A 26,188-nucleotide genomic window follows, 5' to 3' on the forward strand; every position below is an offset into this window, starting at 1 on the left:
GTAAATTAAAGGTATATTCAACCTTCAGAAATAATCCGAAACTATTCCTTTCCCCTTGCGCGTTAAAACCAACCGATAAAAGCGTCATCAGGTACTAAAAAATGTAGGCCTATTATGTAACTTGAAAACCCGCATTATCTTCTCTCTCTTTTCAGTTTTATTTTTTTGTGGTTTTTTATATATATATAGAGAGAGAGAGAGAGAATAGAGAATCACACTGGATTCACCAACTCAAGACAGTCAAACCCTTTGGACTTAATAACATAAACACTGGTGTTAAATAACTTCTCATTACCCTTCACTTCACTTCTGCCTAAGAACTTATAGGTTGTATATATTCTGTACATAAAGTATAAATTAATTTTGTTTAAAGTTGATTTTATAAATTCATCACTGTAACTATCTGATGTAAGTAACCCCCCCCCCCTTTTTTTCCACAGGTCCCTCATACCTATTTTTAAATCATCATACCTTTGATCTTGCTATTCTTATTAATTGACCATTGTCAGTTGCATCATGATGCAACTTGCTCTCTAATCCTACCCTTTCATGTCTCCCTGCATTGTTGTCGAACAATACATTTACCCCTTTTATGGTCCAGTAACCCATCCTTTCATACCAAACATCCTTTGTCCTCGCCACTTGACTTTTGTTCGATATCAATTTTAAAGGCAGTCAACACTATTGGTAATTACTGAAAGTAATTGATACTAAGCATAAAAACTTACTTGGTAACAAGCAATGGAGAGAACTGTTGATAGGCCTAGTGTAAAACATTGTGGGAAACGGCTCCCTCTGAAGAAACGTAATTTTCGAAAGAAAAAAGTGTTTTTTCTTCTATTATTATCTCGCTACTTCGACGACCAGGTTTGTTATTTGTGCATTGGTTGAGATACACCACGTGAGAAGACTGTTCTTTGACAATTACCAAAGGTGTACGGTGTCTTTAAATCAAAGATCATGTGAGAGTATCAACGGGGACAAATTAGATACAGTTCACGGATTGTTATGTTCAGACTCTACATTGCCTGAGTGATGACCCCGGGCATTAATTTACTCTTTAACACAAACAAGTGGGTTTTGTGCAATTTTATTTAAATTGTGAACACAAGCACAACATTCATATACATTATTACTTATCACTAAATGTTTGATTTAATACTTTGTAAATTATGTTTAGGAACAATTTTGGCCATCTGTGGTCCTCTATTTTTATTTGAAAGGAATGAACATTTGGTAATCAAGTAATAACAATAATATACAGCACTTAGAGAGCGCGCACAGTATCTGACAAAGAAAACAGTGATCACTCTTAAAATGAATAATGGCAGTACAAACTTACTCATCACTTTATCGTGATATAAATTAGTTGTGGACTATTTAATATAAGTTGCTTATCCACCAAAATTTGAATCTGAGAAGCGTTACTTACAGTAACCTCTCTCAGGATGTGCCTGCCCGCCCATTATTTTTGCAAGTACATAATCGCCCGGATTTTCGGCGATATCTATAAAGAAAAACGCGACCAATGAACTTTTTACTGTATATCTACACAATTTGAACTATTTCAAAAACCCTTATATTTTCCCTAAAAAAAAGTCGTGAAGCGACTCATCAGCATGGACCAGTAACTCAATGGGTCCCACGTTTTGGTCATGCTAGTTTCTTTCAATGTTATTGTTTTCATAAGCAGTTGAATTATTACCAGATATAATCACACCGAAAGAATTTCTTTATTACATTGTTATCTTAAATTTAAAAGATTGTTTTTCATAAATAACACAACTAACATTTCTACTAAAAACACTTCAACGGCAACACTACTGTTACTTTACGTATTATTTTCTTGCATTTACGTGCATTCATCAAACAACAAGGTGCAGTTAAAAGTGCAATGAATTTTTACCTCCGTTTTACGAATAAAAGACAAGTGTCCATTTAAAAGAGCAAAATAAGTGAATAATACACATTGTTCTGAGCCCAAACAGGTTGTTTTTTTCACTGAGAGCAGCCAATACTATAAGCTTTGTTTAGTTTGTATATTATTCTTGTACCCTTTGTACTCCAAACATCACTTGTATTTGAATGCGTTCATCCCGCGAGTATTGGATGACGCTGAATTATGAATGGCGTTTGATACGTCATAATGAATATTCATCCCTATGGACCGTTCACATCAGATTGAGTCGCATACAAAGAAACAAAAGCCTCACTAATTATGTATGCTGTCATTCATTTCCACTTGTTGATGGGTTTTAAAAGTTTCAAAATCAGAGCTAAATTGTTTACCCCCCCCCCCCCCCGCCGGGTTAACGGGTATAATTTAACTAGTTAACTACTCCCCTTCATGACACATGACGTTTTGCTGAGGATGAACTTAAAGACCTAAAATAAAAAAGCTTAATAGTGATTCACAATGGTTAAATATCTAAAAGGTCCGAAAAACCACAACATACACCAATTGAATTTTATGAAATTATTACTTTTTAAACTTTTAAACTACTGATTACAATAAGGATTTCCAACCATGAAGTTAATTAGTGATTTATAAAACAAATATTTGTAACCATAAACTGGGGGAAATGTACGGAGAATAGTAATAATGACATTAATAAATAATCAAATCTTCAAATTAAAAACAGATATTTGATCAATTTTTTGTTTAATAGTAAGCTACTTGAGATTTTGACCCTCCCCCCTCCCTGACTCCATAGAAGCTTTTGGCTCTAATAAAAAATTACAACAATAGATTACTTATAGGAGTTGAAACCAATGGTTCTTTTCAGAACCACCCCAACTCATTAGAGATAGTTATTACATGGTATTGCCGCAAACCTTTGTATATCGTATTTCTACCATGCAAAGTTTCAAATCCTACGTAACATATTACTTGACAACAATTAGCTAATCATACAACACAACACTTCTTCCGATGATTTGTATTTTTTGTTATACAAATCCAGACGCGTCTGTCACCTACGGGATTCGTTTTCGATCATGCAAACAAACACAATACATTGATAGAAGTCTAAAAATACTTCACAGTGCTGTTTTGATTCCGATGCGACTGTTGGCTTTTGTTGGAACTGAGCATTCTATATTTCCGATGGGTTTGCTCTAACAGAAAAGCGCATGGAATATCAAGGTTAAAATCAGGATTCTATGGCAATTTGGGGTTTGCTTTTAGGTGTGAATGTTCAAGTTTCTCCCGACATGCGTTTGATTTTAAGCCTGGTTTTTGTAATGTAAAGTGGCTCATCACGGGGTCCGATTGAAATACGATCATGTGTATACTTGGCATTAAGATTAATCTCACTATCATCACAACCATCAAACCACCAGCCTCCATGCGACTCCTCAGCACAGTTCCTCCCACTCTCGCCATCGTTGTCTCTGTCGTGTGTTGAGAATGGCTTGCCATTCGCAGATAAAACTACACCACCTGAGTAAATGATGCAACAACATTGGTTTGCAAATTTTACAGACAATAAAACAGGTTTTGCTGATGAAAAAAAAGTGTAGAACTACGGAAAAACTAATATTGAAAGTTTGAAGGGTTGCTTTTGTAATCAAGAGAGTTATGGCGGGATCTCAATCAATAAGCGTCCGTGAAACAAGTGTACAAATTCGTCAAATTAAGAATAAGTCTACGGGCAAAGTGATTGAATGAGAAAGATCCTGCTAAGCCATTTGCAGAAAAAAATCACACAACGTAAGTAAATGGAACAACATTTTGATTTGCCCATGTCTTAGTTGAATTGATGGTTGGGAACAATTTTTTGAAAAGTTTTGTTCAAATTTAAAAGTAATGTTTAAACAAAAATGATTATGAAAATGGTGGTGGGTTCTGCCTATAATTCATGTTTGTAAGGAGCATTGTGTCGGGATCTCGATAGGGTCAGCGTCCACAGAATAAACATAAATACTAGTCTGGTGATTGAATTAGGAAGATTCTGCTTACCGTTTCCGCAGTCCACTGAACCGTCAACATGAAGGGTGTAGTTTTCACCCGAGAGGCGAAAATTACCAATTATATCACTCCACTTAGTCGTTGACGAATTCCAAACCGTGACTTGAATCTCCCACTTGGTGTCTTGATCCTCAGTCAACCGACGGACCTGCTCATTTCCAAGCCAGAAACTCCCTTTACTCAGGTCACCAAAGCCCTTCTTGTACTCATCCCATCCGCGGGAGAAATCCAAGTCACCTCTTGAACGCCTCTGGATAACCTTCAAAATCAAGAATACAGAAGCACCATCAAACTTAATTAACAAATTTTACCAAGGTATTATTGGGGTGATAAACACCATTTTTAAAAACAAAAAAACCTTGTGTAACCGTATTATAGGTCCACAATGTGTTAATTTGTTAACGTTGTATTCACACGGATACTTTAAAAGGACAATATTGTATTGATCAACCTATCGATTGTTTTTTAATTTGTGGCAAATTAAACAATGGGAGGCTCTGTTAAGAGAGTATTCATGAATTGCTAATCGCTTTAATTTGGGGCGGATTTGAAGTTGGCGGACTCAAATGTTATCAGGTATTGACTCCCGGCCACATGTTGACGTGTTGACGTAAAGATATTCACATATAAAATAATGAATTTAACACAGTTGTTTTTTTAAACAATTTATTTGACGTTTTAATATGAGTTTAATTCAAATTCTTGTAAGAGACCACATTCTTTGAAATATTGAGCATGACAACTCTCAGTAACTGGAATATAATTGTGCTCCTAAATCTCTTTTTGTAAAATTGTTGATGGAGGAGGAACTTACAATTGATCCTGGCCAGTATTTCATGTTGCAGCGTACCTTGAGGCCTTGTGGATACTTCGATGTGTAAATAGTGTAAACATCATTCGTACTGCTAGAGTTAGCCTTTAAATAGTCTTGGCAATCGTAGTGTCTGGTCTCTATAGAATGAAATAAAAACATTAAGGAGGAAAACATAAACATCCTGGGCAACATACGTGGATTACCACAGTTCATAAAGGCTGTATCACACTGTAGCGATTACGAAAACGATAACGATAACGACGCTAAAGGCCCGGTCACACAGGCCCCGATAACGAGAACGAAAACGTTAACGATAAAAATGCACGCCCTCGATTGGTTGAATGAGCGTGGGCGTATTCTGCGTGGAGCATTTCAACCAATCGCGAGCGTGCATTTTTATCGTGAGAACGAAAACGAGAACGGTAACGAGAATAGCCTTGCTCAAGGCAGTCGCATTATTCGCTCCGAAAAGACGCAGCTGTAAACCCACCCGTCGTATACCCTGTGCATGGTGTGTGCGATCACACCGAATGACCCACCCGTATACACACTGTCACATCGCACGAATACTGTTCACACAAGTCATCGCACTCGTACACCACTAACCGCATGCGGAGGCCGTCAGGCCGACAGCCTTGTCGGGTCTGTATCTTCCCGTTTTAATGTGTTGTATTAAAAAAATTCCAATAGTGGACGAAATTGGGGGGGCTCTAGGATATGCTAGTATGCAGCTCATGAATATGTATATCGTTCGTCAGACCTATCAGACAACACAGGATGTGAGGCAAATGAATTATTCATTTTGACGTCCAATCACGCACTTCCCTTATCACGACCTTTGGACCCTATCATGCGTCCGTGGTGGTGGTGTGTGAGGTAAACATGTCTCGTCTTTCGCGGGCATTATGGTAATGAGCTGACCGACGGAACTCTTCGCTTATTATAGTAATGAGGTCAGTGGCTTCAACACAGATCCTACAAGGCTGTCGGCCTGACGGCCTCCGCACGCGGATAGTGTGCGGGGGCATCGTGTCGTGCGATGTTACGCACAGTGAATACGGGTGGGTTTTACGCACAGTGAATACGGGTGGGTTTTTATACAGCGGCGGTCTTTATTCGGAGTGAATAATTCTACTGCCTTGAGCAAGGCTATAACGAGAACGGTAAAAATGCACGCCCTCGATTCATGGTGGAAATGCTCCACGCAGAAAACGCCAACGCTCATTCAACTAATCAAGGGCGTGATTTTTTATCGTTCTCTTTTTAGTTCTCGTTATCGAGGGTCGAGGCCTGTGTGACCCCGCGTAAAGCGGGTTGGCTCTTAGATCGCTTTCAGCATCATAATGAAGTTTTTGTTTTAACTCCGCAGGCTCAGAACAAATAATGTGGTCGTTTTCGAAACAACATATTTGGCTGTCGGATATTTATAAAGCGTGTGGGGAAAAGAAGCCGAAGTCCGCAAACCTGAGCTGTCGAAAATGGCATATGTCAAATTCTATGTTTATCTCGGTGCAACCCCACCAGTTGGAGCGAGTGCTCAAAACCATGCTCTTATCACGTCGAACAACCTGTTCGGTAGAACTGTGGGTTGTAAGAACGGGGTCCGCCCGATAGTCCGAAGGTCCGTTAGTCCGAAGGTGCAATAGTCCGAAGGTTCGATAGTCCGAACGCGCAAATTTTCCATAAGAGGGGGTTCATTAGTCCGAAAATGTAATAGGGTTCGTTAATCCGAACATATGATGCGATAGTCCGAAGGTTTATTAGTCCGAAGGTTCATCGATCCGAAGGTTTACTGGTCCGAAGGTTCGGTAGTCCGAATTTAAAAAAGGTTAGTTGGTCCGAAGGTTCGATAGTCCGAAACAAAAACGAGGTTCAACAGTCCGAAGGTTCATTATTCCGAATCGACGATAAGGTTCGATAGTCCGAATCGACGATAAGGTTCGATAGTCCGAATTGGCAATAAGGTTCGATAGTCCGAACTGACAATAAGGTTCGATAGTCCGAATCGATTAAAGGTTCGAAAGACGCACACCGTAGTGAAATTTAAATAAGAAGTTCGTTTTGTTCATAGATATAAATTAAAATAACTGAAATAACTAGATCGGCCGCGCGTACATACACGGGTTCTGGCATGGGTCCGTCATTGGCCTATCTCCCCTGTTCACTTTCTGTGCGTTGCCGTGGTCACGTGACTTGTTGCCGTCGGCACGTGACATTTAGCGCGTCCAAAGCCTATCTAACTATTGAACCTTCGGACTAACGAACCTTCGGACTAACGGACCTTCGAACTATTGAACCTTCGGACCATCGAACCTTCGGACTATCGAGCGGTAACCGTAAGAACACCCTAAGGTGTACCTTTGATTCCTTTTTGTGTATCCATGAAACACCCAAACTGTAAAACTTTAACACCCCGGTTTTCGCAGTGGGACAGAAGTACTCTCATCGGGTAGAAATGGTTAAAATTATTTTGAAGATTTATTTCTATTTTCTTCTTGAGCAATAAGGATGAAACAAGGATGATACTGTTTTAATATGCACCAATTTGGAAGAAGGAACTCTTTCTATGAAAACGTAAAATAATTAGAGACATTCTACTCACCACCACAGGTAATTCCCATCCACTGTTTCAGGCATGTACACGTGCAGTTTGCTGTATCGAGCGAACCGCCATTCTCACAGCCAGTCAATGCACAGTCTGAAACAAAATTCTCTTAATGTTAAAGGAACACGTTGCCTTCAGATTTCACAAAATTTCACGTTTGAGGGTGTTCCTAATACTTATTAAGAGTTGTTCTTGCAATAAAACACATTTAATGTGTTGTAATTAGTGAATGGTAATTAAAAAAAACAAACACTGACCTCTGACCCCGAAACATGGCCCGCGAAATATATACGTTTTTCAAGCCGTCAAAACGATCGTCCGTTTATGCGCGATGCACAGCAGTTAGGCTGGCGCCGTAGCCAATGGCCTGGTAAACCTACCAGAAGAACACGAGGTAACATGCCGTTCTCTACCATACGACGTTGTGTGAAATGTAAACACACCATTTTGCTGTCAAAATGGATCGCCGAAAAACACAGATTCAGCTCATTGCTCTACGCAAAGAGATGATTGAAGACACGTCCAAAAAGAAGGAACGGACACCTCGCCAATCAGGGTAAGAATAATGTAGTGGGACATGGACTAGCCGACGAGAGAGAGAGAACGGACCGTGATTGTTTATACCCAATGCAATGTTATTGTTAGTTATTATTGTGGACATGACACGTAAATTCACAGCCATGACAGCCGCAACACTGAGTTGTGAGAGTACATAAATGTACATGTACTATGACTAGTTTACATGTAATTTTGTAGATCTATTCACTCGGTGCATAGATGGGGGTGGGGATTTGAATCGAGTGTCCAGCGTCCTAATGACTTGGCATAATTTACCCTAATTTACTTTGATGCTACAATTAAAAGAGTCGTTTATCTGGCTGGGATGGGGAGGACTTTTGTAAAAATTGTAGAAATACATTTTAAAAATACTAAATAGTACTAAATTAAATGTTTTTTGTATATTTTTAACAGTTTACCCAAAATATTGTACCCAAGTCAACTCGTACCCTAATTCTTTCAAAGAAGTGTGACCTTTCAAACAATAAAAAATAAAATTGTCGAGAACTAATAAGTTATATCAATGGTTATGAATTTCTTGTTGAAGGTACTATATGAGCAGATGCCAGGACTTGGCGTAAACATCTTGGAGACCTCATCAAACCCAACCAAGCTGGTGTGTTTGTACCAACTGTAGGGAGATGCCAACACAACAGGAGAGGTCATGCTGCAAACAAAGGCCGGATGAATGCTTCTCAAACTCGGCAGTAAGAGACTGATTATTTCATACTGTCAATGGCATGTGCATGTATAACAATATACACATGTACTGTCAAAGCAGTCCAGTTTTGTTATATGATATTTTGATCTGTCCGCCCCCCCCCCCCCAAAAAAAAGGAAACAAAGTAAATGTGTAAACAAACATTTAATAAGGAAACACAAATTTAAGCTTTCATTCATTGTAGTTACTTGTAAACAGCCTCCTTCGCCAACATTGCGTTACCAAAAAACTTTACACTGAACAGCCACATCCCAAATTTTAATAACATCATGTCTTAGACCAGCAGCCAATTTTACAAAACTTTACGCAACTGCGTAAGTCCACTTGTGCAACGTTTATGGAGCAACTTGCGCCATTAAAATTGAGCAAGTGGACTCACGCAGTTGCGTAAAGTTTCGTGAAATCGGCTGCAGGTAGGTAATATTTGCAAAAGTGTCACTTTAATGAATCAACATCAAGTGCATGGGTTTTATATTCCATGTACATGTACAAATAACCAATTTTTATTTTGTTAATTGTTTCAAAAATGTTTGTGTTTATATTTGAAAAGATCTTGACCACCATTAGAGTTGGCACGACATCACAGGAATGACATGTACACCAGGGGAGCATGATGTACACAACAAATGACTTTGCCACCCAGCCAGCCTTCACAGACAACATGTGTTGTGTCAGAATGGAAATAGAGGAACACTACCTAGTTACTGTTTGTAAAATCAGGGATATATTTCCAGATAGTTTCAACTGTCATGTACACATGATTTATGCAAAACAGGTTTTACAAATGGCAATATTTCCTGTTTTCAACAAGTAGATTCTTATTCCTAAATTAACACATAATGTCAATATTTCAACTTATTATTATTTTCTTTTGCACATTACTTATGTCAACAAATCATTGAATGTGATGTGAGCAGAGTTTGTTTTCATCACGACATAATATGATTAAGTTTAATTTGAAGTACATGGCCAATTGTTTATACAATCATCATATTTATTGTATTTTTTATTTGAGATTTCGATATTTTGTAACAAAAAACACACTAGAACAACAAATACAAAAACATAAACAATCTGTATTCAAATAAATTTATCTGAAATATCTTTATTCTGTATTCATAAAGAGACATGGATCATAGATGCAACAAGTTTGATAAACACAGTGCCATTTCAATTTTTTAACCTTAACCCTTGCAAGTATATTTTGATTTCAAACCACATGCCTGTTATGAAATGCATGGTCAGAATGATGTTTTAGAATTAGTCATATTGTTGACTAGCAGACCATGTTAGTTCGAATAAGTAAAAGTTTTAAAAGAAAACCACCGAATTTCAAGTCATACTTGTGTTGATCATTCTATTCTACTTTTAAAACATCCTTTCTAACCATATGCATTTTACAACCAAATCACTTGATCTAAGGCATTGGTCTCTCTAAAGGGACTTTATACCTTAGATGTTGGTAATTACTAATTTGTGATCATTAAACTCACTTGATAAAGTCTACATGATGAGAGGCATGTCAAAGGACTTGTTTCTATACTGCAATGGTGTTTTTCTTTCACTGTTTCTTGCAGCTTATATTGCCAAATTTAGCCCAAATTGTCACAGGTTTATTATTGTATGCATAAATATTGAGGAGATACACCAACTATTACTAAGGATACTGCATGGGACTATAGTGTTCTTTGGCAAAGGACAAATTTAATTAATGTTTGCAAATACATCGTGTACTGCTGTGAATTGTAAAAACATTCAATAAATTGTCCATATTTTTTTTATAAAGTTCCTATTAATTTGTGACAAAGATTCTCTTTGATTATAATATACAAACTCTAGAACTTGCCAATAATGCTAATAATGCACTGACCTTATATCTTATGCACACCTGTACAGACAATTTTGTACCCAAATTGTGGAAAGTTACATGGAAATTAAATTTAAGAAGTGGAAAATCTGGATTTGTGTTTTGCTACAAGTTCTGTTGGTAGTAGTGGTGGTGGTATAGGGGGGGGGGGGCGGATGGCGGCTGCGGGTAGAGGCTATCCTTGCACCATTAGCAGTAAGCCTGGGCGACTAGTGTCGCACTCCAACTATTGAATCCTGAGTCGAGTCGCGACTATTGTTTTCAACTATTCGGTTAAACGTGCTACAAAAATAGTTTTAAAAAAATTGCGTCTACCTGTTTGGTGAACCAATTTAGTCGCTCATGACTATTCATGACAACATAATTTACTTACAGAACACAGTCAGACATCAGTGACACAAATCTTCTGTCTTTTCCGCTTGAATTAGACTATATTGTGCAGTGCATCGTGATAATTAAAATTTTGTTGCGACTAGTGTCGTAGTCGCAACTATTGGATGGAAGTGCGACTAGTCGATTAGTAATTTTCACTGGTCGCCCAGGCCTAATTAGCAGAGTTTTCCTGTCCTGCGAAGAAGCTGGTTGTCATCTAACCGTGCTTGGAAAACTTTCTTGTCCATACCGGCTTCAATAATCACATCACCACCCAACTTTCACTGTGACCTGGGAATCAAGTATCAATACAAAAATGTTACAAAATAATAAAATTGTTCCCCGTTTCTGATTTTGTTTGGTAATTTTTGAAAAGAGTTTTCTAGACTATGGCCCTTTTCGAAACCACGGCTTTGGCTTTGAATTCAGCTCGGGCTAGCTTGGCCCCACAGATGTTTTGACAATACTGAGCGTGCTTTGCGTAGGGATTCAGACAAGGGGACGGAGTCTGAAGCCGAATCCATAGCCGATGCCGTGGTTTTGAAAAGGACCTATGGAAGCTTCATTTTTGTGGACAAGAGTATTAATTTATTTTAGCTTTCCTTGCCAACTACCATTTGCAGTATGTGCTCTCTGTTCAGATGCATCGCACCATAAATTTTGCTGTCAAATCAGGGGTCGAAATTAAGTGTATTTCCATGGTAGTCAGCAGGGCTAGTGACCAATAATTTTTAGTAGCCCTGATTAGATTTTGGTAGCCCGAAAGACACATTATGTCTCGCGTCACGGCTCAAACTTTACAATACACCAATAACATAGTTCTTTATTGTTTGTGATGATGATTTTTGCATTATTTTTCCACTAGCCCGTCGGGCTATCAAACTGGAAAAATGAGTTGCCCGGCTGTAAATCTGGTAGTCCCGGGCTAGTGGCAATTTCGACCCCTGCAAATGATTCTGAGCAATGTAAAAAGGAGCTACCTCAAATAGTACTGTCCAAGACCAAGGTCAAGGAATTACATCCCCATAATAGACATAAACATTATTTTATAAAATAATGAATGTATGGCAAATAAGACAAGTGACATCATCTATCCTATGGCGATGGACTAGTATTAGTAATAGACACCACTTTCCTGTTGCCCTGTGACTCTACATGTACTTGCAAACAGCATAGAGAAAGGACAGAGAAGTAAAGTCCCTGTAATTTTGCATCTAAAAACGAACTGTGGGGTATAGGCCTATGTGACTCGCAATTGCATACTATACTTACACGGTAAACGCCTCTGACATGTCTGAGCAGATGTTTTATTATTGAGAGGATGAATTCTCTAGCTGTAGTTTTGGTGTGGGAGGTCATGACACGTACATTTTCAACTCCACTCGCTAGTTAGTATACGGGTACTAGACATTCTTTCGTGTACAAAGTGTTCGCATTACTAGACTGGCCCCGCTAAAATCCTACATCGTACGAGCAAGAACGGGGAGTTCACTGCGTCTGGGGAGGTCTGGCCGCGGGAGATGATGGCCCGCTGGACGGCAGCCGCTCGGCCCCGGGACGTGGGCTGAACTTGCTGCTTAGATAGATTAATAAAAAGTTAATTCAACGTAGGCCCTTTTATTTTTGTTCATGAACTGTTTTTTTGTTGTTGGAGTAACCATGGAGGAAGAGATAGATACAAATGGGTTCGTAAAATTGTTAATAATTGCTCAGTCGTATAGTTCAACGGCTGCGACTGGAAATAAGACTAGTGAATTTGGCGGCCATTTATGGGAGTCAAAATCTTGACCCCCATAAATGGCGGAGCGTTTTGTTTCGAGAAAGTTAGCAAAAGTGAAGCAATTCTAAGGCATGTTTGTGTAGATCATTATATTCTACTTTTTTAACATCTTTCCAACCGTAATCATTTTACATCAAACGCTTGTCATAGCCCAAAAACGCCCAACAAAGCGCAGCCCGAAGGCAACGTGTTCCTTTAATAGTTGATTCGTGGCTTATGCTATCTAGAGACTGGACTGCTGCAATTAGTCCGTGAAAAGACAATCAACAAACTTAGTTTTGCTGTAATGTCTTGTAATGCATTTTCTAACAAATTTACAAAAGAGATAATTATTTGACACATTGTGTGGTAGAATATCAGTAATGTTTCTATAGGCGGTAAAATGGCAAACATTGCCATAGGATTGCCAAAAGATTTTACAGATTTCGTGGTGAAATACCGATAAAGTTTATGTTGTCTGTGATATTTGACTATTAAATATGTATCCACCATTAACAATCGAAACTAAGTTTGATCATGTCATAGGTTTTAGAATTAAAAAAAAATTATGTCAACCCCTTCCCCTTCTCAAGCGAAAGACGACGGTGAACATAAACGCCGGTTTTCACGGCCGACAGTTTTGTACAACAGTTTCTGTTGCTGATCTTTCTTTGCCGCGATGGCAGTTGTCAGGGGGAAATACCAGTGTTACTGCATGATGGTCACTTAAGAATACACTGCAAAAACTGGGGTAGATATAATTGACATCATGGGTGTTGTATTAAAAAGATACCGACGACAGAATCAAAATTAATATCATAGGTTGCTTAAATAACACAAATAAAACTCTTTCTGCATAAATTTGTGTTATGGTGTTTAAATTATGGCGTAGGACTACATTTGTATTCCTTTTTGATTGGCTCTTAACTTGGCTTAAGAGGCTTGGCTGCTGCATAAATTCCTTGTTATTTTGAGTTTTGTTTACACAAGAGATGACAGCTTTGACACATTGCATGGTGGAATATCAGTTAAAGTCACCTGGAAATATATATATTTTTCAAACATAAGAGTATATGCTTATGAAAAAAAAAAAAAAAAATTGTTGTAATTGTTTGTCACGATTTATATGTTTAAAAGAATTGTTTGCCAACCAGAATACAGAACAAGCAAGAGGTGTGTTTACACACCTCTTGCTGGTTCCGTATTCTGGTTGGCTGAAACACTTTCTTTTCCAGATTTCTGTTCTTATCTCACATTTAAGACCGAGCTGTGTTATAAAACACATATTGACTGGCATAATTCGGTGACTATTAGTGTACGTCTATTTCCCCTAGGGCTTGAGTGACCAGAAGAGCGACCTATTTCCCTCGGCCGTCGGCCTCGGGAAATAGGTCGTGCTTCTGGTTACTCAAAGTCCCTTGGGGGAATAGACGTACACTAGTTACACATTGAATCATGGAATATCAGTAATAAAAGGTTTATGTTGACGTTGATAAAAATAATAGGCCTTCCATTAAGTCATTTCGAAGACACAGTACTACACTATTAGGTTTGGGTATATCTGATCATTTCCACCCAAACTAAACAGTGCAATCCCATAGGGCCACCGTTTTTCAACAAGATTCAATTCATAGTTAGGGCTAGTGTGAATGGGCCTTAGGTGTGTCACTCTGTGGAGTTATGACAACAGTTCAATATCGACTCATGCTGAGAAACTAAAGATACGAGTCACGCATTCATGGTTTATCAGATTCAATTGTTTTGGGTGAATAATTAGCCAAACCAAACCAAGTAAAACTTCTCAAAATGGCCAGCAGCTCGTTGCTTCTCATCAACGGTTATTATGATCATTAATATTGGAGTTTTTACCAATGTATGTCCATACATGTAAACATTAAGATCATACTTACTAGAACATGTGTTTCCATTCCAATTCCCTGTACAATCACACGTGCAAGTTGTGGCATTGAGCGAGCCATCATTCGCACAGCTGTCAGTCTTCAATGCACATTCTGTATTAAAGGAACGTTACCGAATTGGTTTTGCTAACAAAACAGTTGCTGGCAGTGTAAGCACTTTATGTAATCCACCATATACATAAACTGACAAACCGGTAAAAGTTTGAGGTCGACCGGCCATCTGGGTCATGAGACAATAGTGAGAACCCGATCACTAGACTATAATCTTATTAGTTCATTCCACGTGACTCTGTTTCAGCCAACCAGAATACAGAACAAGCAAGAGGTGTGTTATAACACACCTCTTGCTTGTTCTGTATTCTGGTAGGCTGAAACACTTTCTTTTCAAGATTTCTGTTCTTATCTCACATTTAAGGCCGAGCTGTGTTATAAAATACATATTGACTAGCATAATTAGGTGACTATAGTGTACGTCTATTTCCCCTAGGGCTTGAGTGACCAGAAGAGCGACCTATTTCCCTTGGCCGTCGGCCTCGGGAAATAGGTCGTTCTTCTGGTCACTCAAAGTCCCTTGGGGGAATAGACGTACACTAGTTACACATTTAATCAGGGAATGTCAGTATAAGGTTTATGTTGACGTTGATAAAATAGCACTACCATTAAGCCATTTCGAAGACACAGTACTACACTATTATATTTGGGTATATCTGATCATTTCCACCCAAACTAAACAGTGCAATCCCATAGGGCCACCGTTTTTCAACAAGATTCAATTCATAGTTAGGGCTAGTGTGAATGGGTCTTAGGTGTGTCACTCTGAGGAGTTATGACAACAGTTCAATATCGACTCATGCTGAGAAACTAAAGATACGAGTCACGCATTCATGGTTTATCAGATTCAATTGTTTTGGGTGAATAATTAGCCAAACCAAACCAAGTAAAACTTCTCAAAATGGCCAGCAGCTCGTTGCTTCTCATCAACGGTTATTATGATCATTAATTTTGGAGTTTTTACCAATTTATGTCCATACACGTAAACATTAAGATTATACTCACCAGCACAGGTGTTTCCCTTCCATTTCTCTGTGCAATCACACTTGCAGGCAGATGTGTCACTGAGCGAGCCGCCATTCACACAATCTCCGGTAACCAATGCACACTATAAATAATTAAAAAGTATAATACATCTCTCGAACGTTAACAATCACCGACGAACTATGTTGGTGAACATACGAGATCATAAGATTTGACAGATTTCGTGGTGAAATATCAATGAAGTTTGTGTTCTTTGTGAAATTTGATTATTAAATATTTATCCACCGTCAACAGTCCTAGTTTTTTTTTTTTTTTTTTTTTTCGTTTTATTGGTTTTAGAATAATATGTTATTAACTCTTCTCAAGCCAATGGCGGTGGTGAACATTACGGCCACCATTTTTGTTTACACCGGTTTTTTGTAAAAAACTGATCTTTCTTTGCAGCAATGGCAGTTTGCAGGGTAATACTAGTATTACTGACGGTGTTCACATAAGTATACACTGCAAAAACTGGATGACACCATTGGTGTTGCCTCATAAAGAAACCGACGAGAGAATCTAAATTAAAATTTTAAATTAAATTAAAAGGTTGCTCAAACAACAAAAATGTTACTCGATGGTGTACAGTTTGAATCCTTTTAAGTATCAAAATGGCAACTCAAATAGTGTCATTTTTAACAGTTCATTTTTTTTTTTTTGCAATGGGCATCAAAGAATCCTTACGAGGCAGTTAGATTTTTTTTCTTTTGAGCGATATAGGGTTGATACAAATAGTATTTTTGATATGCACCAGTTGGATGTAAGGAACGCGATCTTGGAATGGAAAGATTAAGGATGAATTACATTTTACTCACCAGTACATGTTTTTCCTATCCACTGGTCCTGGCATCCACACGTGCAGGTCGCTTCATCGAGAGTACCGTTATTCTCACAGCCAGTCAATGCACACTCTGAAACAAAAGTATATTTAACAACACTTCGTGACATTAAAGGCCTTCTCGACAGACTAGACGCTGTAGGTCCTCGTTAGTAAAGACAATCAGTAGTGTGGTGCTGTAGTGTCTTGTGTGGTACTGCTTTTTCTTGAAACTTATTATTTTAACGAAAGATAGGCCTATTACACACATATTGACTGGCAATGAGGTAACTAGTGTACGTCTATTGCCCCGAGGGACTTTGAGTGACTAGAAGAGGGACCTAGAAGAGGGCCGAAGGCCGAGGGAAATAGGTCCCTCTTTTGGTCACTCACAGGCCCGACGAGGAATAGACGTACACTAGTTACCGAATTATGCCAGTCAATATTTGTTTTATAACACAGCTCGGCCTTAAATGTGAAATTAGAACAGAAATATGGAAAAGAAAGGAAGTTTTGTAGTTGCTGTTCACGGCTCAAGTCAAGAGAGGGCGCTGTAACCGGGCACTATTTTCAAAGACTAGTGCGCGCGATCATTAGACTATAATATTATTAGTTCATCCCACGTGACCGTGTTTCAGCCAACCAGAATACAGAACAAGCAAGAGGTGTGTTATAACACACCTCTTGCTTGTTCTGTAGTATGGTAGGCTGAAACACTTTCTTTTCCAGATTTCTGTTCTTATCTCACATTTAAGACCGAGCTGTGTAATAAAACACATATTGACTGGCATAATTCGGTGACTAGTGTACGTCTATTCCCCCTCGGGCTTGTGAGTGACCAGAAGAGCAATGGTCACTCAAAGTCCCTTGGGGAAATAGACGTACACTAGTTACACATTGAATCATGGAATATCAGTAATAAAAGGTTTATGTTGACGTTGATAAAATAGCACTGCCATTAAGCCATTTCGAAGACACAGTACTACACTATTAGGTTTGGGTATATCTGATCATTTCCACCCAAACTAAACAGTGCAATCCCATAGGGCCACCGTTTTTCAACAAGATTCAATTCATAGTTAGGGCTAGTGTGAATGGGTCTAGGTGTGTCACTCTGAGGAGTTATGACAACAGTTCAATATCGACTCATGCTGATAAACTAAAGATACGAGTCACGCATTCATGGTTTATCAGATTCAATTGTTTTGGGAGAATGATTAGCCGAACCAAAGCAAGTAAAACTTCTCAAAATGGCCAGCAGCTCGTTGCTTCTCATCAACGGTTATTACGATCATTAATATTGGAGTTTTTACCAATGTATGTCCATACATGTAAACATTAAGATCATTCTTACTAGAACATGTGTTTCCATTCCAATTCCCTGTACAATCACACGTGCAAGTTGTGGCATTGAGCGAGCCATCATTCGCACAGCTGTCAGTCTTCAATGCACATTCTGTATTAAAGGAACGTTACAGAATTGGTTTTTGCTAACAAAACAGTTGCTGGCAGTGTATAAAGCACTTTATGTAATCCACCATATGCATAAACTGACAAACCTGTAAAAGTTTGAGATCGATCGGCCATCTGGGTCATGAGACAATAGTGAGAACCCGATTACAAATTTTGCATTGCATCGATGCCAAAATAAAAATGAATAAAACGCTCACTGATCGATAAACTCCAAACGTGAAGTTAGATTTTTTTATTTCTCATCAAATATGACATTTCAGAAAGAAATATTTCAAGGAATGTTTTCAACTATCATCATCATTAGACTGTGTAAGTTGTATGTAAATCTGTGATCTTAAACGATTTTTTGTTTCTTACCAATTATGTAACGTTTCTTTAATATACAAACAAAATTATCTCTCGAGCTTAAATTGTGAATAAAATAAAAAATTGTGTTAACATAAATTGCCTGGAGCCTAGGCTGCAAGAAGTTAATATCAATAAATGACAATCCCCGATAATTATTCAGAGAGATGGTTAGATTTTACACATTTCATTGTGGATTATTTCAATTGTCGTTCGGCGGGGATTCAAGTTCTTTGTTATGGTGTTTAAATTATGGCGTAGGACTACATTTGTATTCCTTTTTGATATCTAAACGTTAATACATATGGTGTCAATTTTAACAGTTCAGATTCTGCAGTGAGGCAGAAAGTATCTTCTTCAAGCAAAGATGGTGAAATTGATTGAACATTTAGATTTTCCTACTTTAGTTTGTTTCGTGGCTTTATAAACCATCAGAGACTGTGCAGCAGCCCATGGGCTGCTGCATTAATTCCTTGTTATTTTGAGTTTTGTTTACAAAAAAGATGGCAGCTTCTACACATTGCAAGGTGCATCAGTTAAGTTTCTATCGGTTGTGAAACGGGAGCATTGCAATAGGATTCCCGTGACAATTTCATCAATTGAAGTGGGTCTTTGGTGTGTCACTCTGAGGAGTTAAAGGGTTATGGTTGGAGAATCAACACAAGCCTGTCAAGGTTTTCTTTTTCTTCAGAAGAACTTCGGACCCATCCTGGTTTTTGCGAGGTGAAAGCGGGTACTAAGCATAGGGGTACTAACCGCATCTCTGGCCGCAGCATTCATTCGCAAACGGGCACTGCAATCCTCAGAAAGCATTCTTGTTTTGTTTTTTTTGTTTTTTTTGTTTTTTTTATTCAAACGTTTGTTGTGAACAAAATCCAAACCAAACCATTAAGTAAAAAATGTCTCTAAATGGTCAGCATCTCAATGTTTCTCACCAAAAGCGATGAAGATCATACTCACCAGTACAGGTGTTTCCCGTCCATTTCCCTGTGCAAGTGCACTTGCAGGCCGATGTGGTGTCACTGAGCGAGCCGCTATGCGCACAATCTTCATCCGTCTTCAATGCACACTCTGTATTAATTTACAAACAAAACTATCTCTCGAACGTAACTTGTTAATAAATTAACATTACGGTACACGTAGAATATAATGATCCACACAAAACATGCCTCGAAATTGCACGATTTTCCTTTTATGTCGTGAAAGCTACACCGTCGGCCATTTTGTGGAGTCAATAAGGTTTGGACTCCATGATGGCCGACCGTGTTAGTTCGCAAAGTGAAAGGAAAACCGTGCAATTTCGAGGCATGTTTGTGTGGATCATTATATTCTACTTTTGAATTATCAATCTCACCATATGCATTTCATAACAAACGGTTTCAAACGCTTTTCAAAGACCAAATCGCCCGATCCAAGGCAACGTGTTCCTTCTAACCCGGTGTGGCGGTTTCAGTCTTCCGCCGTGTTCGGTTTTCCGGGTGACGTAGCCGGACATTTCACCACGTTGTTCGAACGGTTTAAGCTTTCCGGCGTGTTCAGTTTTCCGGGTGACGTAGCCAGACAAAAATACCACCGCGAGTACTGTAGTTCTCTCAGTGACCCCAAATTGTTTATTATTACGATTCTTTTCTGTTTAGTCACATCCTCTTGCCCCATCTTTACACGTATTCATGCGTACAACTTTAAGCAGGTCACACTGCTTGTGCCACACCAAATTCTCTCATACGATCCACGCGTTCGCCGCTCGTTGTACTCGTGGACGCCGCCATGACAGCTACCGGAGATTAACGCGGATGACTCAATACAGCACTAAAAATTGACAAATTTTGCTTGCTGTGCGCAGGCATCGCATGACGTAATGTTACCGTATTTGGTCATTCGGAAAACTGAACACGGCGGAAAGTTGAAACCGCCACACCTGTTTACAGTCGGTCGCGCGATGGAAATCTTGCGCGCAATCCTAAGACTGAGGCCTAAAAACTGTGTCTTTTTATGATCGCGCGTCAAGATTTCCATCGCCGGACCATCGCGCGACCGACTATAACTCGGCCTTTAAGGACCATGAATCATGACTTTCTACTTAATACCAGCACAGTCATTTCCCATCCATTGTTTCGGGCATGTACACTTGCAGGTTGCTGCATCGAGCGTACCGCCATTCTCACAGCCAGTCAATGCACACTCTGGAAACAATTTTCTCTTCAGGGTAAATAATGGCTCATATAAATAAAAGCCGTCTGGAGACTGGACTACTGCAGAAATTGTGTGTTTATGAGTAACGAAAACCAGCAAACTTGTTGTTTCTGATGTAGTGTCTGGTGGAGTACTGCTTTTTCACGAAACTTATTATTTTTACGAAATTTATGATAATTTTAGACACATTTAAAGGCAGTGGACACTATTGGTAATTACTCAAAATAATTATTAGCATAAAACCTTTCTTGAGCACGAGTAATGGAGAGAGGTTGACGGTATAAAACATTGTTAGAAACGGCTCCCTCTGAAGTGCCATAGTTTTCGAGAAAGAAGTAATCTTCCACGAATTTGATTTCGAGACCTCAAGTTTAGCACTTGAGGTCTCGAAATCAACCATTTAAACGCACACAACTTCGTGTGACAAGGGTGTTTTTTTCTTTCATTATTATGTCGCAAGTTTGATGACCGATTGAGCTCAAATTTTCACAGGTTTGTTATGTTATGCATATGTTGAGATATACCAACTGTGAAGGCTAGTCTTTGACAATTACCGATAGTGTCCACTGCCTTTAATTCATGGATTAGTAGTCAAGTTTCTGTTGACGTTGATAACATTGACTGACATGGGATTCAATTATCAATAAGGGCAACAGTGAGTGGGTCTTTGGTGTGTCACTCCGGGTAGTAATGACGCTACAGTTAACAAACGACTCATGCTGAGAAACTGAGATACGAGTTATGGTTTCTCAGAGTCAATTGTTTTAGCCAAACCAAACCAAGTAAAATTTCTCAAAAAGTACCCAAAAAGTACCCAAATCCTTTAAGGGAAAACCGTGCATTTTCGAGGTACATTTGTGTGGATCATTATATTCTACTTTTAAATTATCTATCTACATAACAAACTGTTTCAAACGCTTATCAAAGACCAACTCGACCGGTCCAAGGCAACGTGTTTCTTTAAGTGACGTTTGGCGGTGGTTCAAATGCATTGCCGTTCACACTTTGGGCAATGGACCGTTCCGGCTTTCCACTAAGCTCCGCCCACCGCGCACGTGAGCAAGACACGTGTATGAGCACTCCCAATGACATTCTGCACGATTCTGCCGCGCGTGCCAAATATACGCGCACGCATGACCGAGTTTGTCCGACCACAATCATTGCTGTGATTAGTTGCAATGACTTAGTTGCTTTGGCTTAGTTGCACTTACCAGTACAGGTTTTGCCAGTCCAGTTTTGGGCACAGGAACAATGACAAGGATCGTCTATGAATGTACCTCCGTTTTCACAATTAGTCAGTGAGCAATCTGAGAATGAGAAATCCGTGTAATCACAAAGATTGATAATGACAATCACTTTATGAAGAAGTAAGATTAGGAAAAGTTTTGTAGAGTAGACTGATTTCCCCATAATGGCAGATATAATGAAAACGCAAATATATGCGCAAATACAAAGTCAAATGGTGCAATTAGTTGAAGGTTTATTATTATTCAGACCTTGGTTTTCTTTCAAGTTTGTCTAAATGGATGTTGTGAACTTAGAAGTCCAAGATCGTCTGAAATCTATCTGGACCGTAAATTCAGGCGGCCATCATGCCGCCTAATTTTTTACTTTATTTTTCTTCTTTTCAGCCCACACCTTTGTTGAATCACTTTGGTTCAAAAGAGTGTCGGTAAATTACTTTAAAAAAAAACAGTCTTGACCAAACAAGACTATTTCTAAATAGTTATCCATCGGGATAAAAATAAGAGTAAGTGGTTTAATATCTTCATTTTAATGCAGTGGACACTATTGGTAATCACTCAAAATAATGATTAGCATAAAACCTTACTTGGTTATGAGTAATTGGGAGAGGTTGATAGTATAAAACATTGTGAGAAACAGCTCTCTCTGAAATAACGTAGTTTTCGAAAAAGAAGTAATTTTTCACGAACTTGATTTCGAGACCTCAGATTTAGAATTTGAGGTCTCGAAATCAAGCATCTGAAAGCACACAACTTCATGTGACAAGGTTGTTTTTTTTTCATTATTATCTCGCAACTTCGACGACCTATTGAGCTGAAATTTTCACAGGTTTGTTATTTTATGCATATGTTGAGATTCACTAAGTGAGAAGACTGATCTTTGACAATTACCAGTGTCCACTGTCTTTAGGCTACTCACTTTCACAATCGAAGTAGTTGAATATTTCAAAATCGAGGTCTGTGAATAGAGGGTGATCGGTGTAAAACGGATCAAACCCTCTCTCGGGTGTATACGTGTTCATGCCTCCAGGGTAGATGCTGGTACACTGGCATCGTAGGCGGTGATTTAACGGCATGACCCACCGTATAATGCCGTTCTTCTTAGGGTCCGGTTCCCTCCCGAAGCTGCAACTAAATGCTGTAACTGTTGCGAACCTCATCAAGGACACTTTAAATTAAAAGAAATAAAATGTTTCAAATAAGATTATCCAAAGTAAAAGAAAAGTTGCAGTGTTTTGATCAACGGTAGGGATAGATTGCGGCTGGCTACGCTTGGTTCAACAATCTATACATGGCATCGCGAGACTAATGAGGGAATAACATTTTGACCCGGGTTTCCCTTCTTGGGCGACGACCGGGTCAATGGCCGCTGCACCGCGCCGAATTAAAGACCTGCTTGAACGAAAATATCAAGTCGTGAACTTTGCTGAATTTCACTTAAAATCTTTTCAATGAATATGGAAATCGAGTCATATGATTATAAATATATTTCAATTGTGTAAAAAAAAATCATTTCGTTGCCCTTATCCAGCGGTTTTCGTTGCAAACATTCCGTTTAGGTATAGGTGTTTAAAATACCTCAAAGGTAACAGTGAACAGTGTTTGATAGGATTCTTTTGCTGAGATTTTTGAAAATGCTCTTTTTAAGGCCCTTTCCGTGAGCTGTTAATTGTTGAGTGGCACCTCTCTCACACATAATTAAAATGTTTGAAGAGAAAAAAACTTTGTGAAAACACTGGTTTTTGACAATATTCTGGGCCAGTGCCTTTAATGTCCACAATACACATTAATGGTCAGGAGAAGAGTTATTATCACAAAAACAACTTGATCAAAACGGACGACGTCTTGACGGTGTTTTTTTTTCGTATTTGAACAGAGTGATATCACATATTTCTGGACTGCATTCGCTACCCATTACCACGCCTACTGTTTGTTTATAGAGTCTGTTATTAAACTCAAAGACATTTGCGCCATTGATTAGTTCCAAAAGACAACGTGCCTGTTGAACAGATTAGTTACTGCCTGGTAGACCGCAGCTGTAATTTCACTTGTTAAATCCTCGTCAACCAACTTATAGTGCGGCCCAGATAGTTGCCTAGTCCCCTCGTGTATATAGTCTGATTTATTGAGAACGCAAACACCCCTGGCTTTGTCAAATGGTTTTATGGCAATTTTTGTTTTGTTTGACTTGGACGTCTGCTTTAGTCAATTTGTCACACATTTTTAATTTTTGTTTTGGACAACTCCTCCAGTGTACCTTCAATGTACGATTCTAGGTATGTGTTAAAGGTGACTTGAAGATTCCTTATTGATGGCATTCGGAAGGGGTGTATATAGGCTCCGCCTTTGTTTCCCCGCCATTAAAACGCTTAGTCTCATTTTTCTGAAAAGCAGTTTCAAATGGCGTAGGATGGTAGACCGTTTGGGGATGAAGTTCAAACCACGCAAAAATACGATTAGCTCAATATCTGTAAAATGTGTGTCTGACAGACTTTTTTACAAATTGCTGATTTGTTTTGCTTTTTGCTTAAGAATACCCAAGAAGATCTAACCTCTCCATTCTCTTATTGGTTTTGGATATAAATGTTTCTGGAGAGGATAGATATAACATCTTCCTTCAACTGAAACCCATATCCAATACGCCTCCAGTAGAACGTTGGTACATGTAGTACTATGTAACTAATACATACATGATGTTGTATGTCATACCCATACAAATGTTTCTTTTCTAGGTCAAATTCCATGGCAGCTTTCTTCTCTAAACCATCTAACTCTTTCCATGTACTTACACATTCAATAACTTTATCCCAAGAAGACTCTTTAAATGCAATAACAGGTTCAAATTCGTCTTTTGTTGCACGACAAACACCCACTGCAACCCCTCCATTGCATGCACTGTCTGACATCTGTGTTGTTACACAAACAAACAAACAATCTCACACTCGTTCCCATGGGTAGTGAGTTTATGTGTACTAAAGTCCCATAGCACCATTTTCGTGATATTTGGGAACAAGGTTGTAACTCCAATAATTTGCCTAAAAAAGGGGCTAAGAAAATCTCCTTTTTTGAGGAGCCAAACCAAACTTTGAACTTGAACATTGTAAATTATTTATTATGAATACCTTCTCTATGATATTATGACCTCAAACCTTCTTCACCCCTGACCCTGCAGCATTTTGACAGAATAAATGGCTTGGGCCCATGGCCTATGAAGAGAAAGAAGCAATGTTTAATAAAATGTTTCGTTATTCCTGAGACAGACGTGGGGTGTTTGAATGCCTGATTATGAGCTGGTTAAGATCGACTGTTTTCGGATAGCATTTGTGCGGGTTAGCATGCAAACAAATGCTATCCGCAGCTGTCTCATAACAAATGCACTTCAGTAACAAAGATCAGGAAGGTTGGATAACAGATAAGTTTTTACAGAGCTTTCTACTTTACTACGCATTGTAACAAAAATGGGTCGAGTATATAACAGTCTGAATCTTTCTGAAACAGCCGTTTAAAACATTACAGGGTCATGTCCGTGCGATAAAGGCCCGGCCTCGCCTTCAGCTTGTTTATCGCACGGTCACCACGACCCTGCTGGTCTTAAACGGCCGTTTTATAACTCGTCGCCACTCAGTTATTCCCTTAATAAAATGATAAACCAAATAATAGAGGAATAAAAATATTGTGACATCGACGGATATATTATATTTCGTCTTCTCTCGTTTCAAAAACTTAATAAGGCTTCAAAAATATTAAGGGAAGTGGCAGTGTGGCCAGGTTAGTACTGCTACAGTTACGGGCACGCGGTGTATGGTGTTCTATTGTTGTTAATCACTCATCGTTAGGTGTTGCTTATCAATGCGGTCACTGAGGCAGCAAGAAATTATAGTTTCCTGATAAATTCAGCTTTTCGCACGTTTTGATTATACCTTCCCAACCCAAGAATATTTTCCCCGCAATTAGGTTAGCAAAATAGCCAGAACTTGTTAAGCGAAAGTAATCCTATTGAAATCTTGAAGAAAAAAACAACGAGGCCGATGGTCTGTTTCCCCCTCTTTGATGGGGTGCACACCTAGGACTAAAAGTGTGTGCCCCCCCCCCCTATTAACAAAACACAGGTGCCGCCCCTGGTATATCCCCAACAACACATGCCGTCGGCAGTATTCTTGTCAATTCTTCATGTCAATTTCACTTTGATGCACGCTCTCTTGCGTCATATTTATTTTTGCCATTTTTATTTTGTTCATTATCAATGTTGATCAATATTTGAAAACCATTTTTAATTTTGGATAGATCGCTTGGCTGAGTTTAAATGACACGTCAACGCCAGATATTTTGAAATCAATTTGGTCTCTACATACGTCGTGCTCGTTTCATTTAAAGAAAAAAACCACACCACAGATTCAATATTTAACTGAAAACTTTCCACCATTAAATAATAATATTTTCCTCTGCAACGTATACCG

At 38.8% G+C, this 26,188-nt stretch overlaps 1 long non-coding RNA gene and 1 pseudogene across 1 annotated transcript; one reads left to right on the forward strand and one right to left on the reverse strand.

The window, feature by feature from the left end:
* Positions 1–3,152: 3,152 nt before the first annotated feature.
* On the reverse strand, positions 3,153–24,049 carry LOC139938243 (uncharacterized; annotated as a pseudogene).
* On the forward strand, positions 7,510–10,627 carry LOC139939072 (uncharacterized). The gene is made up of 3 exons (XR_011786262.1): positions 7,510–7,945; positions 8,495–8,654; positions 9,219–10,627. It is a non-coding gene; the product is annotated as an uncharacterized lncRNA (long non-coding RNA).
* Positions 24,050–26,188: the final 2,139 nt, after the last annotated feature.

The sequence above is a fragment of the Asterias amurensis genome, chromosome 6, assembly GCF_032118995.1.
Source record: "Asterias amurensis chromosome 6, ASM3211899v1".
Taxonomy (NCBI): domain Eukaryota; kingdom Metazoa; phylum Echinodermata; class Asteroidea; order Forcipulatida; family Asteriidae; genus Asterias; species Asterias amurensis.